This window comes from Canis aureus, chromosome 3 (assembly GCF_053574225.1).
Source record: "Canis aureus isolate CA01 chromosome 3, VMU_Caureus_v.1.0, whole genome shotgun sequence".
Classification (NCBI taxonomy): domain Eukaryota; kingdom Metazoa; phylum Chordata; class Mammalia; order Carnivora; family Canidae; genus Canis; species Canis aureus.
The window spans coordinates 88269108-88284967 of NC_135613.1; the positions used below are offsets into that span (position 1 = coordinate 88269108).

Here is a 15860-nt window from a genome sequence, read left to right on the forward strand (position 1 = left end):
TGCCTAATTTATTGGTACCTAGCTGCTCATAATACGTTTTTAAAATCATTTGTATTTCCTTGGTATTGGTTGTCATCTCTCCTTTTTCATTCATGATTTTATTAATTAGAGTCTTTTCTCTTTTGTTTTTAATAAAGCTGGCTAATGGTTTATCTATCTTATTAATTCTTTGAAAGAATCAACTTCTGGTTTTGTTGATCTGTTCTACAGGTTTTCTAGTCTCTATTTCATTGAGTTCTGCTCGAGTCTTCATTATCTCTTTTCTTCTGCTTGGTGTGGGTCTTATTTGCTGTTCTTTCTCCAGTTCTTTTAGGTGCAAGGTTAGCTTGTGTATTTGAGTTTTTTCCAATTTTTTGAGGGAGACTTGTATTTCCCTCTTAGGACTGCTTTTGCTGTATCCCAAAGATTTTGAATGGTTTTATCTTCATTTTCAGTAGTTTCCATGAATCTGTTTAATTCTTCTCTAATTTCCTGGTTGACCCATTCATATTTTAGCAGGATGTTCTTTAACCTCCATGTGTTTCAGTTTCTTCCAAATTTCTTCTTATGATTGCATTCCAGTTACAAAGCATTGTGGTATGAAAACATGCAGGGAACAATCCCAGTCTTTTGGCATCAGTTGAGAACCGATTTGTGACCCAGTTTGTGGTCTATTCAGGAGAAAATTCCATGTGCGCTTGAGAGAATGTGTATTCAGTTGCGTTTGGATGTAAAGTTTTGTAAATATCTGTGAAATCCATCTGGTCCAGCATATCATTTAAAGCTCTTGTTTCTTTGGTGATGTTGTGCTTAGAAAATCTATCATTTGAAGAAAGTGCCGTGTTGAAGTCTCCTACTACCAGTGTATTATTACCTAAGTATGTCTTTACTTTGGTTCTTAATTGATTGATATACTTGGCAGCTCCCACATTAGGGGCATGATTCATGATTGTTAGGTCCTCTTGTTGAATAGATCCTTTAAGTATGATATAGTGTCCCTCTTCATCTCTTACTACAGTTTTTGGGTTAAACTTTAATTTATCTGATATGAGGATTGCTACCCCTGCTTTCTTTTGAGGACCATTTGAATGGTAAATGGTTCTCCAACCTTTCATTTTCAGGCCGGAGGTGTCCTTAGGTCTAAAATGAGTCTCTTGTAGACAGCAAATAGATGGGTCTTGCTTTTTTATCCAGTTTGAAACCCTGCGTCTTTTGATGGGATCATTTAGTCCATTCACATTCAGAGTAACTATTGGAAGATATGAATTTGGTGTCATCATAATACCTATTCAGTCCCTGTTTTTGTGGATTATTTCTTTGTGTTTCCTCTTTCTTTTACAGAGTCCCCTTTAATATTTCTTGCAGAGCTGGTTTTGGTGGTCGGTCACATATTCTTTCAGTTCCTGCCTATCTTGGAAGCTCTTTATCTCTCCTATTCTGAATGAGAGGCTTGCTGGATAGAGTATTCTTGGCTGTATGTTCTTCTCATTTAGGACCCTGAATATATCCTCCTAGCCCTTTCTGGCCTGCCAGGTCTCTGTGGAGAGGTCTGCTGTGAATTTAATATTTCTCCCCATATAAGTTAGGGATCTCTTGTCTCTCGCTGGTTTAAGGATTTTCTCTTTATCTTTGGAATTTGCAAGTTTCACTGTTAAATGTCGAGGTGTTTGAATGGTTTTTATTGATTTTTCTGGGGGGGAACCTCTCTATCTCCTGGATCTGAGTGCCTGTTTCCCTCCCCAAACTAGGGAAGTTCTCAGCTATGATTTGTTCAAATTTGCTTTCTGGCCCTCTGGCCCTCTCAGTGCTCTCTGGAACCCCAATTAAACATAGATTTCTCCTTCTGAGGCTGTCATTTATTTCCCTTAACCTTTCCTCATGGTCTTTTGTTTTTCTCTTTTTTCCTCAGCTTCCTTCCTTGCCATCAACTTGTCTTCTATGTCACTCACTCTTTCTTCCACCTCATTAACATTCATCGTTAAGGACCTCCAGTTTGGATTGCATCTCATTTAATTGATTTTTAATTTCGGCCTGATTAGATCTAAGTTCTGTAGCCATGAAGTCTCTTGAATCCTTTATGCTTTTTTCTAGAGCCACCAGTAGCTTTATAATCGTGCTTCTGAATTGACTTTCTGACATCAAACTGTAATCCAAATTCTGTAACTCTGTGGCAGAGAGTACTGTTTCTGATTCTTTCTTTTGTGGTGAGTTCTTCCTTCTAGTCATTTTGCTGAGTGCAGAGGGGCTGTATGAGCAGGCCGAGTCAAGAATATCAGCCATGACCTCAGTAAATTTCACCCTAGATGATTCTGACAGAGTCAGAGACCAGAAATTGAAAACAAAGATCAGAACAAAATAAAACAAAAGGACCACCAAAGTAAAAAACAATTTTTAAAAAAATTTTAAAACAAAGTAGTAAAAAAAAAAAAAAAATGGGGGGGGCAAGAATCCCAAAGAAGAAAAAAAAAAAAAGAAAAGAGAAAAAAGTAAAAGTAAAGAGAAAAAAAGAAAAAAGAAAAAAGGAGAAGAAAAAAAAGGGGGGCTGGGAGATGATGGTGGTGACAAAGTTGTTGTGGAGGGAGAATGTCATCTACCTGAGGGGTCCTGGAGGGTGATCCTCTTGTTTCTGAGTTTATTAAGTTCTGTGTTAGAAGATGCTTAGTCCCAAATTTATATAAACCAGCAATACTTGTAGAGGGCCCCAACACTGACCACCAAAACATAAACAGGATAAAAGAGGGGGGCAGAATGGGAATGAGGAATCTCACAGAATGAACCAGCATGATACACCACTTGGTTCTGGGTGCATGCTGGTCATGTTTTAGAAGGTATTAACTTCCACCACTATAGAAAAAAATGAGGCAGAGAAAAAAAAAACACAAAACAAAAACCCATCTCTTGTATATCTCCCAAAATAAGTTGAGATGTTGAAGGGAATCTAGAAGTGGAAAATATATATAAGACATGTAATTGTAGAAATACAAAAGTCAGAAAGGAAGAAACTTAAAAATTAAGAGGCGGTAAATATTGTAGATAAGGTGGGAAAAGAGAAAAAAATTGGAAATTTATAGTCTGATATAAAAACGAGTTGTACTGGAAAAAGGAAAAAAGTTAGGAGGGGTCCCCTCTGGTTCTATATACTGTATATCCCTCAGTGTCCCCTGGAGCTTCCCAGCGCTGCTTGGTCCAGAACTTGCTCCTCCCCTGACCTTTGCGCTAGTCTCTGGGTCCGGGGCTGCTGCGCTGATTCTCAGGTGTGTGCACCTGGGGAGCTGTCCCCCCCTCCCCCAGGTGCCGGGCTCAGTGGGAGCTGTTTCCCCTGTGAGGCCTGCTCCGTCCTAGGCACAGGGTGACACCGGGAGGTACAACCCCACTGGCGGCGGCCAGCTCTCCAGCCCTGGGGTCAGCTCCCCCAGTAACTACTGCAGCTCCCAGTCCGCAGGGGCCTGGATGCTCTGGGGTGGGGGCGCTGACCTGCATGGCTCGGGGCACCCGGCGGCAGGAGGGTCCCCGCATCCTGTGCCCTCCTCCCTCCCCCCCTGCAGGAGCATCCCCGTGGTCCTGGGCCCTCCCCTCCCCCCCAGGAGCTCCCCGCTGCCGTCCTGTGTCCTCCCGCCTCCCTCCCACAGGAGCATCCCTGTGGTTCTGGGCCTTCCCCCCTCCCCCCCATAGGAGTTCCCCGCCGTCCTGGGCCCTCCCCGACTCCCCCCGGCAGGAGCATCCCCTCATCGTGTGTCCCCCCCCACCCGGGGAACCGCAGGATCGGGGCAGTGTCCCCCGCCCCTGGGCTCCGGGGCCTGCGCTGCTGGACTCGCCTTCCCGGGGCGCCCCCAAGGCAGCAGGGCAGCCCCCTCCCCCTCCCCCTTCTCCCCCCTCCCCCCACCGGCCTCTCCCCAGGCCCCCGGCGCGGCCCAGCCCTGCACCGAGCTCCCTGCCGTGGGGATGCGCTGCCCCCGCGCCCCTCCCGGTGCCCAGTTCCCCGCTGAGCGCCCTTCCCCGGGGAATCCGGGGCGCAGGTAAAGTCCCCGGCTGCGGCGGGGCTCTCCTGCCCAGGCTCCCCCCACCCGGGTTCTTGTTTAGTTTGTCCGGCCTTCTCCGTGGCTAGAAGTGAAAACCCTTCTCTCTGAGCGCCCTGCTGGCCTCTCCTTAGACCCCGGGTGCAGCCGACAGGCGTTGGGGATGGTTTGACCTTCTCCAGGGGACCTGGGGCCGTGGGGGGGGGGGGGCTCCGCCCACTGGCCGCCCCCCCCCCCCCCCAGCTGCGCTTGGTGCTCTAATTTCTTCCTACCTGTGCTCTTCCATCCTGTCAAGTCACCACCCATCACCCAGACCTCTCTGGGCCCGAGGGAGGGGATTGCTCACTCACAGAGGACATGGGTTGGACTTCAGTTTTCTCCTTGATGGGAAGATCCAGCATATATTTCCTGTGAGGAAGAGCTACGTTCCAGAGGTATTTTCCCCAAGAATTATCTGCAATTCATCTTACCTGTTCTTACCATTTGTAGGCCATCTCTTGTTGATGGACAAGCAGCCCTTCGGCCACCCTGCGTTGGCTGACCCAGAACCTGACACCTTTTCAGTAAGAATAATGGCAGTAGTATTTGGGGGTGTTTCATACACAGCTGGTGGGTTAGTGGGTCATTGATCTTCTAAATATGTAGTATTTTCACAGCTGAGAACTTTTTGCTCCTCTCCTCCAACCCCGCTTGGGTTTCTCTCAACTCAAACTACCCCACGCTAGAATGAAGTCTCAGCTCCTCCATAGATTCTCTGCTGTTGACCAGGAAATGTCCTTTTTGAGGAGATTCAGTGGGATATGACCTGAACCTCAGCCTTCTTCTTTTTTTTTAAATAATATTTAAGGGATGTCTGGGCAAAAAGAGTAATACTTATATTTTGCCATCAACTTTTTCTTAGCTATGAACAGTTTTATGAGATTTCCTGGGCAATTCTCTTATAAACCAAAGTTCAACCTCATCCAATTATAGACAGCTCTAGATTAGGATGGTTATGGTTTATAGATACAGAGGATCCAACTATGTCAATTCAGCCTCTAGATTCTTCATTTCCTAAAACTACAGAAATAAGTACATGGGCCCATCTTCTGAAGCATCTAAGCATGCAGTCCTTTTGGATCTAGTAATTTTTATTACTATCATCTTTGATGAGTAAAATTAGTAGGCATGATATCCTCAAGGGCAAAGTATCGGTATGAGAAGTGTGTGGCCGAGCTGCATTCAATTTCCATTATAATCCTGGCAAAGCATGTCTGCTTCTTTAGCCTAAGGGAAGATGAATCATTTTACAAAGATCAAAGTTTATTCTTCTAAATGACTGCATTTTTTTTGAGTCACTAAAGACAGTCCCTGGCTGCTTACTGACCCCAAACTGTACCTTCTTTTCCCAACATTATTCAGAGCTTTCTTCATCTTCGTCACTGATGTTGTTTCTCCTGACTCAGGGGGACTCCATCTTAATTAAGTGGCTTCTTAAATTATGTATTCACTCAACAGATACTTAATTGGGAGTCTATAAAATGCCAGGTGATGTGCCAGGGTCTATAATGGGCCACGTCAACAGGTGACCAGATGCTGTCCCTGTTGTCAAGAGACAGATGTAAAAAAGTAAATAGACAAAATCACTTGAAGTTTGATAAGTATGATGGAGGAAACAAAGGGTTGGGAAAGAGAAAGTGGGGGATGCAGGGAGGAAGCTAGTTTAGGAACAGAATCCTTCAGAGGAAGGTAGCCTCTTGAAGGATGGGAGGGAGAATAGTTCAGATTGAGAAGATAGCACACACTTTTGGCCAAGTCACAAGAGACTAACGTGTGTGAGGAAAGGAAAACAGATTTGAGTGGCTGTAGGAAAATCAGAAAGAGGGAGTCACTGGAGAGATGGCCAGGAGGCAGGGGCTCAGGATGAGAGGGACAAAGTCTATATGAATTATTGAGATCCGGTCATCCAGAAAGCAGCCCACCAACTACGGTAACTATCAAACAAATCACCAGAAGTGTTTGTTTTCAACCTAGGCCCAAATAAGCTCTTGGTCCTATAGAGATAAGCCTTTTGGGGAAAGCAGGGCATTTGGGTTTTTATCCTCAAGTGCTCTGAGAAGCCATCACATGGGTTTTACGTATGGGGAGGAGTGAGATGGTTTGATCATGTTTGTTGTTCTGTGGAGAATTAAAAAGAAGGAGGGTGTGAATAGTGTTAAAGAAGAATAAAAGCAGTCAATTTCCCTCTATTTTCATATTTCACTTCTTTAAAGGAACTTGAAACTCTCAGTTTGTGTTGTAAATAGCAAAAGAAAGCAGAAAGCAGGACAATGTCCTCCTGGTTTTCCTTGGTGTCATGTCTCTCTTCTTTCCTTCATTCCTTCTTCCCTCTCTCAGTGAACAGTAGCGGTGGATGCACAGCATTTCTCATACTTGTCAACACTCTGCTGAATATTAAGCTAAAGTAAATATTTAGAAAACTTTGTTCCTAAGTTGCAACTAGACTGTGAATAACCAAGATATCAAGAGGATAAGATTTTATTTGCAAAGTGAGTAGATAAAGTATATTTCTTTGGGGCACCTGCCTAGCTTAGTCAGTAAAGTATGTGACTTGATCTCTCTGTCATGAGTGTGAGCCCAACACTGGGGGTAGAAATTCTATTAAAAAATTAATTTAAACACACACACACACACACATTTCTTTGGCTTCGGGGGTGGGTTGTAGAGTGGAGTAGAGCTTCATTTCCCCAGTCAGAAGATCTCTCAATGCTACCTTCCCGGGGTCTCTCAAGGGCTAGTGTGGATTTTCTGCAGTGGTGAGAGGGAAGAGAGGACCCCTCCTCTGTTTTTTTATTTTTTCCAGTAAAGTTGACACCTTTGTTTGAAGAAACAAACAAACTTTACAGGGTCTGTTTGCTACTTAAACGATGCAGACAGGCATAAATTTATCTGGGCCTGTGTTCCTTGTTCCTCAGGTCTGAATGGTCATTGATTCTAGCTAGCTACACCGTTTTTAGGGTTTAGGGAACTATGACAAATATAATTATGTTTTTTTGAGTGGAGATTTCAGTTTTATTTCCTTTCATTATAAACCTGGAGTAGTGAAATTATAGAATTCCTGAAGAATTCCACAACTGTTATTCTCCACAGATCTGAGGATATTTTGATAGAGAAAAACAAAGGTCTTGTTTATATAAGATGTTAGCTAGTTAATTTGTCCTGAAAAAAACTAGTAGTCAGCTTTGGACCAACAGTTTTATTTAGGAAGAACTCAAGATTTCATTTTTTTAAAGATTTTATTTATTTATTCATGAGAGACACACATAGAGAGAGAGAGGCAGAGACCCAGGCAGAGGGAGAAGCAGGCTCCTCACAGGACCCCCATGCGGAACTCGATCCCAGGACCCTGGGGTCACGCCCTGGGCCGAAGGCAGATGCTCAACCGCTGAGCCACCAGGACATCCCAACCAAGATTTAATTTTCAAGGTAGAAAGTCTATCTGACTCAGCTCTGATTTTACTAGTGTACCACAGGCCTGTGCCAACCCACCATCTCTGCATTCTCCATACGAGCAGTTCAAGAAAACAAGGAGAAATATCTTAGTTCTTCCAGTGGAACTATTCGATATTTCTAGCCTATGACTGCAACACTTAGAGGATGATTAAGGAAAACTAGATCTTCCTTTAATTTCTGTTACAGTGTAGTAAAACATCTTAAAGTAGAAAATGAAGAAGCTGGTCAGACTTTTTCAGAAAAAAAAAAAAAAAAACCAGCATTCGACAGAAGAAAACTGGAATTTTATTTTATTTTTTATTTTTTTTAAGATTTTATTTATTTATTCATGAGAGACACAGAGAGAGAAAGAGAGAGAGGCAGAGACACAGGCAGAGGGAGAAGCAGGCTCCACACAGGGAGCCTGGCATGGGACTCAATCCCAGGCCTCCAGGACCATGCCCTGGGCTGAAGGCAGGCGCTAAACCTCTGAGCCATCCAGGGATCTCCAGAAAACTGGAATTTTAAGAAAATTTTAAGCACATTGACAGTGAATTTGAAGAAAATACATATTTGGGAAATACCTTCAATAATATCAGTATATGTACCTAAATCAGTTGATACTGGTCACGAAATGATCTCCCAAGTGACTCTGAGAATGAGGATCTTCCCAAACAAGGATTTAGTGAAGAAAAAGCAAAACTAGTGAAGCAGATTCAGAAGAAAGAAGACCTTCTTCAGAGATGAAAACTGGTCAAAATGTATAGCTCAATGAATGACCTGTCTCAGTTACAGTTGTTCATAAAGTGGAGATTCTGGAGCCAGCTGTTGCTTTATGAATTGCAGCCGGTTATTCATAAAGGAGAACGAGAAACTCAGCCTGACTCCATTGATAGACCACTGTGGGTTAGATGATAAATTGCTATATTATAACAGAAATGAAGAATTTATGGGTACTTAATTCAAAAATTTTTCCTCCAGAATATTTTTGAGAATGACAACTTATAAGATACTTAATACATTTTAAAAGGAAGATAGAAACAATTAGGACTTAGAAAAAGATATCTTGATGAAAAACAGTTTAGGGCACTCTGTCATATAACTATAAACTAAATTCTAAAGTGAAAATTTAACACTTTGTATAAATTTGTTAAAGAAAACTCAACATTTAAAGAAAAGGGGAAAAATTAAATCATGTTTAAAAAATAATTTGGGCATCTCTGGAAGTCAGTTTTAATACATTGTTTTGTTTACTGTGGTAAAAAAAAAAAGTTATATTTTTTACCACTTGACATTGGTTAGATGGCTAAAATTAACATCTCAGGAAACAATAGACATTGGTGAGGATGTAGAGAAAGGGGAACCCTCCTACACTGTTGGGGGAATGCAAACTGGTGCAGCCACTCTGGGAAACAGTATGGAGGTTCCTCAAGAAGTCAAAAATAGAGATGCTCTGCAATCTAGCAATTGCACTACTAGGTATTTATCCAAAGGATACAAACATAGTGATTCGAAGGGACACATGCATCCCAGTGTCCCAGAATATATATATATATATATGTATATATATATATGTATATATATATATATACACATATATATGTGTGTATATATATATATAATGGAATATTACTCAGCCATCAGAAAGAATGAAATCTTGCCATTTGCAATGACATGGATGGAACTAGAGGGTATTATGCTAAATGAAATAAGTCAGAGAAAGACAAATACCATATGATTTTACTCATGGGAAATTTAATAAACAAAACAGGTGAACATAGGAGAAGGGAAGGAAAAATAAAATAGGATGAAAATTGAGAGGGAGGCAAACCATAAGAGATAATGAACTCCAGGAAACAAACAGGGTTGCTGGAGGGGAGGTGGGTGAGGAGATGGGGTAATTGAGTGATGGGCATTAAGCAGGGCTCTTGATGTAATGAGCACTGGGTGTGATATGCATTTGGTGAATCACTAAATTCTACCTGTGAAACCAATTTAACACAAGTTTTATTTTAAATGCTAAAAAATAGTTCAGTCTGGTGAATATCTAAACCTAAACTGGTCTAAAAATGCCTACCTCTCTCCTAAGTTTATAAACCTTGTTTCCATCCATTTACCACATATTTCCATCTGGATGGTCTAGCAGATAAACTTGTTCATATGCTCCAAATGTTCATATACATATATATACTTATGACTTAAATACATAGATTTTTCTTTTACAAAGCATGAGGTGGCAAGGAGCTATCAAGCCGTGAAAAGACATGGAAGAAACTGATATGCATATTACTAGGTCAAAGAAACCAATCTGAAAAGCCTCCATAGTGTATGACTTCAACTATATGATGTTCTTAAAAGGACAAAATTATGGAGACAGGGGTTGGGGAGTGGGAGAGAGGGACAGTTAGGTGGAGCCGAGGGGATTTTGAGGGCAGTTGAAAATACTCTATATGATAGAGTAATGATGGAAACATGTCATTATACACTTCTGCAGATCCACAGCATGTACAACACCAAGAGTGAACCCTAATGCAAACCATGGACTCTGAGCGATAATGTTGTGTCAGTTTGGTTTACCATTTGTGACAAATGTACTCTGCTGCTGGTGGATGTTAACACTGGAGGGCATAGAGAGTATATAGGACCCCAGGGTCATGCTCTGAGCCAAAGGCAGACGCTCAAACGCTGAGCCACCCAGGTGCCCCTTGAATTCCATTTGTTATCCGCATTCTCTCTTTTTCTTTCTTTTGAGCTATTAAGTCTTCTTACATAGTGAGCACTACGTTATTGAATACCATCTACCCAGGGCACTAAACTAGGTCCGGATTGGGTCCCACAAGTTGGTTTTTATTTTAATTTTTAAAAAACTCAATCTTTGATATTTGTGTTAATTTTCCATTAGATTTGATTAATTCTTGGAAACAGCAACTTAAAAAATCTTCCCATAACAAATGTGAACTATTATAATAGGCATCTTTTTTACTGTTAGGAATTGACAAATTTAGTAACTTGGGAAATTAATAGAACTCAAGTTTGAAGTTTTGATTAAAAGACAAGGATTTTTGTACAGGACCCTGCTGACTGAACAATTACTTCATTACCAGCAGTTATTTTCCTGGGATGGGAAAAGTTGGTAGGCAATAGAGTATTTTCTGTGACATACAAACCAGTGTCCTGATAACACTTGCATATTCAGCTGAAAGCAACACTTGTTTATTTGTTGGATAAGTGCTGGATAAAGGAAATGCGCACACTTGTCCTGGCGTGGGGAGAGAATTCAGGGATACAGAAATGCCTAAAATGTGGTTCTTGGCCTCAAAGCACTTACCGCATCACTTGCCATCACTAAGGATTAGCTCCTTGGGCTGGGGTCAGAGCCCTCAGGCCCGAGGTGGCACGTGCCACCCGCGGGGAGCGTGGCTGGCCGAGGTCCGCCCAGAGCCACTTTAAAGGGGACCTCTTCTGGGGGCTTGCAGGAGGGAAGGCCCCGGACCCCAGTGAAGCCTTCCTGGAGCTGAGGCCTCCTGTGCCCTCACCTGCCCCCTGCGACCTGTCTCTGGTGCCTGACCTTTCTGAATGGGAGCTAACAACCCAACGAGAGCTGCCTCCAACCCTGCAGCCTCTCAGAACCTCCTCCTCTGCCTTGAAACAAGCATTCTGTTTCCTCAAGTGTTAGCATGTCAACCTCAGAGATAACTGAGTCCTTTTCCCCATAAAAATGGATGCCGGTTGTTTTAAGGTCTTGTGGTAGAATTCTCTATGGGTAAACCAGATCTACCCATGGCCCGTTCTTTTCCAGCGCTGCTGATTCTCCGGTGGGTCACCCTATGCCACACATAAACTGACAGACCCCCACTTGTGGGGGAGCTCTCGGTATCAGTTTCCACACATTCCTGGGCGCGTAGGCTCTAACTAGGAAGGGGCGTCCGAATTCACCAGAAGATCGCTGTTATCTTTTCCACACATGCATGCCTGCAGGTGGGCCCACTGAAGCATGGGAGCTTGCGGCGTTCTTTGGTCTGCGGATCACTTTTATTTTCTAGTCCATTGCCCGTAGAAAAAACTCAAGTAGCCACTGTTCTTAACATCAATGGTCCAATATCAGAAAATAGCACGACATGGTGCAGAGTTGCTTTTGGTAACTTGTTCCTTTTTTTTTTTTTTCCTCAAGTACGTTATCAAAGTTACATGGGTAAATAATAATATAAGTCAAATAATTTCACAAGGCTTTTAATGAAAACTGTAGCCTCTTCCCCATCTCTCTCCACTGTTCTACAGAGTCATTTTCAAAACTTTCACCTATTTCTTCCAGTTACTATCTCCAGGTTTCTAAGTAACATCCTTAAATTCCTATGCATTGATTTTTAATTTTGAGTTAATTTATTATTTCTTAATATAAAAAATTAGAATTTTTGGCTCCTGCACTCCTTCTACTCATTCACATAGTCTTTCTGTCTACTTATCTTCCCAGTACAGTTATACCATGATTTTGGGTTAAATCAATATTCATATTTGGTTAAACATTTAATATTCTTGTTTGGTCAAATTAGTATGCTTATTTCCTTTTCAGCAAACTTGAATCTTGTCTAAGTTGACAATTGAGATACCAAGTAAGACAAAATTGGTAAATATTTGTCCATATTCCAGATTTTAAAATAATAAATTTTCACCCCACAAGGTAGTCATAATACTGATATAAAATAATAAAAAATAAAATAAAATAATATATAAAATCAATGTTAATATATAAAAATTATTAATACCAATGCAAATATTAATATAATAATCAGTACTGATAATACTGATTATTATTAATACTAATATTAAAATTTTTAAGAGAGATATCAAAATATAAAATGCAAACACTTGGGGATCCCTGGGTGGCGCAGCGGTTTGGCGCCTGCCTTTGGCCCAGGGCGCGATCCTGGAGACCCGGGATCGAATCCCACGTCGGGCTCCCGGTGCATGGAGCCTGCTTCTCCCTCTGCCTGTGTCTCTGCCTCTCTCTCTCTCTCTCTCTGTGACTATCATGAATAAATAAATAAAAAATCTTTAAAAAAAAAATGCAAACACTAAAACATCTAGTTTGAATTGACTTTCTGTTCTGAGACAGTAGGGACAGTGTAAAAGTTTGGGATACACTTGGGCAGGATGCCAGACTCAAAATGAATTACTGATTTAAATGTTAAACATAAAACTATAAAACTTTTGGTAAAAAATATAGAAGAAATATTTCAGGATGTAGGTCTAGGCAAAAAATTCTTAGACTTAACACCAAAAGTGAAATCCGTAAAAGAAAAAATTGATAAATTAGGCTTCATCAAAATGATGAGTTTTTGCTCTGTGAAAGCCATATATATATATATATATATTTTGCTCTGTGAAAGCTATATATATATAGCAATATATTAACAGTTATCTAAACATGCTTATACAAATCAAAATCATAATGAGATATCACCTCATACCTGTCAGAATGGCTAAAATTAACATAAGAAACAACAGATGTTGGAGAGGATGTGGAGAACGGGGAACCTTCTTGCACTGTTGGTGGGAATGTGAACTGGTGCATCCACTCTGAAAAACAGTATGGAGGTTCCTAAAAAGTTAAAAATAGAGCTACCCTCTGACCCAGCAATTGCACTACTGGGTATTTACCCAAAGGATATAAAAATACATATATAAAGGGGTACATGCACCCCAATGTTTATAGCAGCATTTTTACAATAGCCAAATTATGGAAGCATCCTAGGTATCCACTAATAGATGACTGGATAAAGAAGTGGTATATATATGCAATGGAATAGTATTCTGCCATAAAAAGAATGAAATATTATTATTTGCAATGACATGGATGGAGATACAGAGTACAATGCTAAGTAAATAGTCAGAGGAAGACAAATACCATATGATTTCAGTCTTCTGTGGAATTTAAGAAACAAAACAAATGAGCAAAGGAGAGAGAGAGAGAGAGGAACCAAGATACAGTGTTAAATATAGGGAACAAACTGATAGTTACTAACCAGAGGAAAGAGGGTGGTGGGTGAAGTAAGTGATGGGGATTAGAGCATGCACATGTTATGGAGAGTGCTGGAAGGTTATGGAATTGTTGAATCCCTCTATGCACATCTGAAATGAATATAGCACTGTATGCTAACTATACTGGAATTAATAAAATAATAAATTAATCTTGGGGTGTTTTTGTTTTATAGAGAATAGGGGGATAGAAGGGCAGAGGGAGAGAGAGAATCTTAAGCAGGTTCCATGCCCAGCATGGAAATGGATACAGGGATCTATCTCATGACCCTGAGGTCATGACCTGAGCCAAAATCAAGAGTTGGATGCTTGACATACTGAGCCACCCTGGTGCCCCTGGATCTTATTTTTAAAATCCATTCAGTCACTCTGTCTTTTGTTTGGAGAATTTAATTTGTTTACATGTAAAAGAATTATAAATAAGTATGGACTTATCATTTTGTTAATTATTTTCTGGCTGTTTTGTGATTTCTTTTTTTGTTCTTTTCTTTTTCTTAAAGATTTTACTTATTTATTCCTGAGAGACACACAGAGAGAGGCAGAGACCCAGGCAGAGGGAGAAGCAGGATCCCTGTGGGGACTTGATCTCAGGACCCCAGGATCACACCCTGAGCTGAAGGCAAACACTCAACCACTGAGCCACTCAGGTGCCCCTCTTTTATTATTTTCTGATTTGATGATTTTCTGTAATGTTTTGCTTAGATTCCTCTTTATCTTTGTCTTTGTTTCTACTATAGGATTTTGCTTTGTAGTTGCCATGAAGCTTACATAAAACAAGATATGTTAATGATAACTTATCTGATAATAACTCAAGTTTGAATGCATTCTAAAGCTTTGAATTTTTATTCTCCCCCTCTACATTTTATGTTTTTGATGTCATAATTCACATCTTTCTATCTGTCCATTCCTTAACAGGTTGTTGTCATTTTAGTTATTTTTACTACTATTTATTTAACCTTCATGCTGGTTTGTAAGTAATTAACCTACCACATTTACAGCATTAGATTATTATGAATTTTGCTATGTATTTACCTTTAGGAGTGAAATATACACTTTTATATATTTTCCCTTTACCCATTAGTGCTCTTTTGTGTCAGCTTCAAGAAGCCCTTTAAACCCTTACCCTAGAAGCCCATTTAGTGGTGATGAACTCCTTTAGCTTTCACTTATCTGGAAAACTCTTTATCCCTCTTTCAATTTTGAAGAACAACTTTGCTGAAATATTTTTTTTCTTTCAGCATTGTGAGTATATCATGCCACTGCCTTCTGGCCTACAGAGTTTTTGCAAATAATCTCCTGATAGTCTTATGGTTATTCCCTTGTATGTAACTAGTTTTTCTCTTACTACTTTTTAATTCTCTTTTTCTTTTTTAAATTCTGATCTTTTTTTTTTTAAGATTTTATTTATTTATTCATGAGAAACACAGGGAAAGAGAGAGAGAGAGACAGAGACCCAGGCAGAGGGAGAAGCAGGCTCCATGCAGGGAGCCCGATATGGGACTCGATCCTGGGTCTCCAGGATCATGCCCTGGGCCAAAGGCAGACACCAAACTGTTGCACTACCCAGGGATCCCAACTTCCGATCTTTTAATTATAATGTGTCTTGGTAGAGATCTGTTGGGGTTTATCTTCTTTGGAATTTTCTAAGATTCCTTGATTTGGATGTTTGTTTCCTTCTCCATAATAGGAAGGGTTTCTGCCAACAAACAATCCAATCATGAAATGGGCAAAAGACATGAAGAGAAATCTCACAGAGGAAGACATAGACACGGCCAACATGCACATGAGAAAATGCTCTGCATCACTTGCCATCAGGGAAATACAAATCAAAACCACAATGAGATACCACCTCACACCAGTGAGAATGGGGAAAATTAACAAGGCAAGAAACAACAAATGTTGGAGAGGATGCGGAGAAAAGGGAACCAACCCTCTTACACTGTTGGTGGGAATGTGAACTGGTGCAGCCACTCTGGAAAACTGTGGAGGTTCCTCAAAGAGTTAAAAATAGACCTGCCCTACGACCCAGCAACTGCACTGCTGGGGATTTACCCCAAAGATACAGATGCAGTGAAACGCCAGGACACCTGCACCCCGATGTTTATAGCAGAATGTCCACAATAGCCAAACTGTGGGAGGAGCCTCGGTGTCCATCGAAAGATGATGGATAAAGAAGATGTGGTTTATGTATACGATGGAATATTCTTCAGCCATTAGAAACGACAAATACCCACCATTTGCTTCAACGTGGATGGAACTGGAGGGTATTATGCTGAGTGAAATAAGTCAATCGGAGAAGGACAAACATTATATGTTCTCATTCATTTGGGGAATATAAATAATAGTGAAAGGGAATAT

The 15860-nt window shown here is 40.8% G+C and overlaps 1 protein-coding gene and 1 pseudogene across 2 annotated transcripts in view; both read left to right on the plus strand.

Moving 5' to 3' along the window:
- The first annotated feature begins 3991 nt into the window (after positions 1 to 3991).
- The window catches only part of LOC144311562 (beta-galactosidase-1-like protein 2), an 85037-nt gene continuing 73168 nt past the window's right edge, over positions 3992 to 15860 (plus strand). For both annotated transcript variants that reach the window (XM_077894252.1, XM_077894248.1), the window contains exon 1: positions 3992 to 3995. The gene's annotated coding sequence lies outside the window, so the exon portion shown is untranslated. The remainder of the gene's footprint in view (positions 3996 to 15860) is intronic.
- LOC144304761 (swi5-dependent recombination DNA repair protein 1 homolog) lies at positions 4499 to 11142 on the plus strand (annotated as a pseudogene).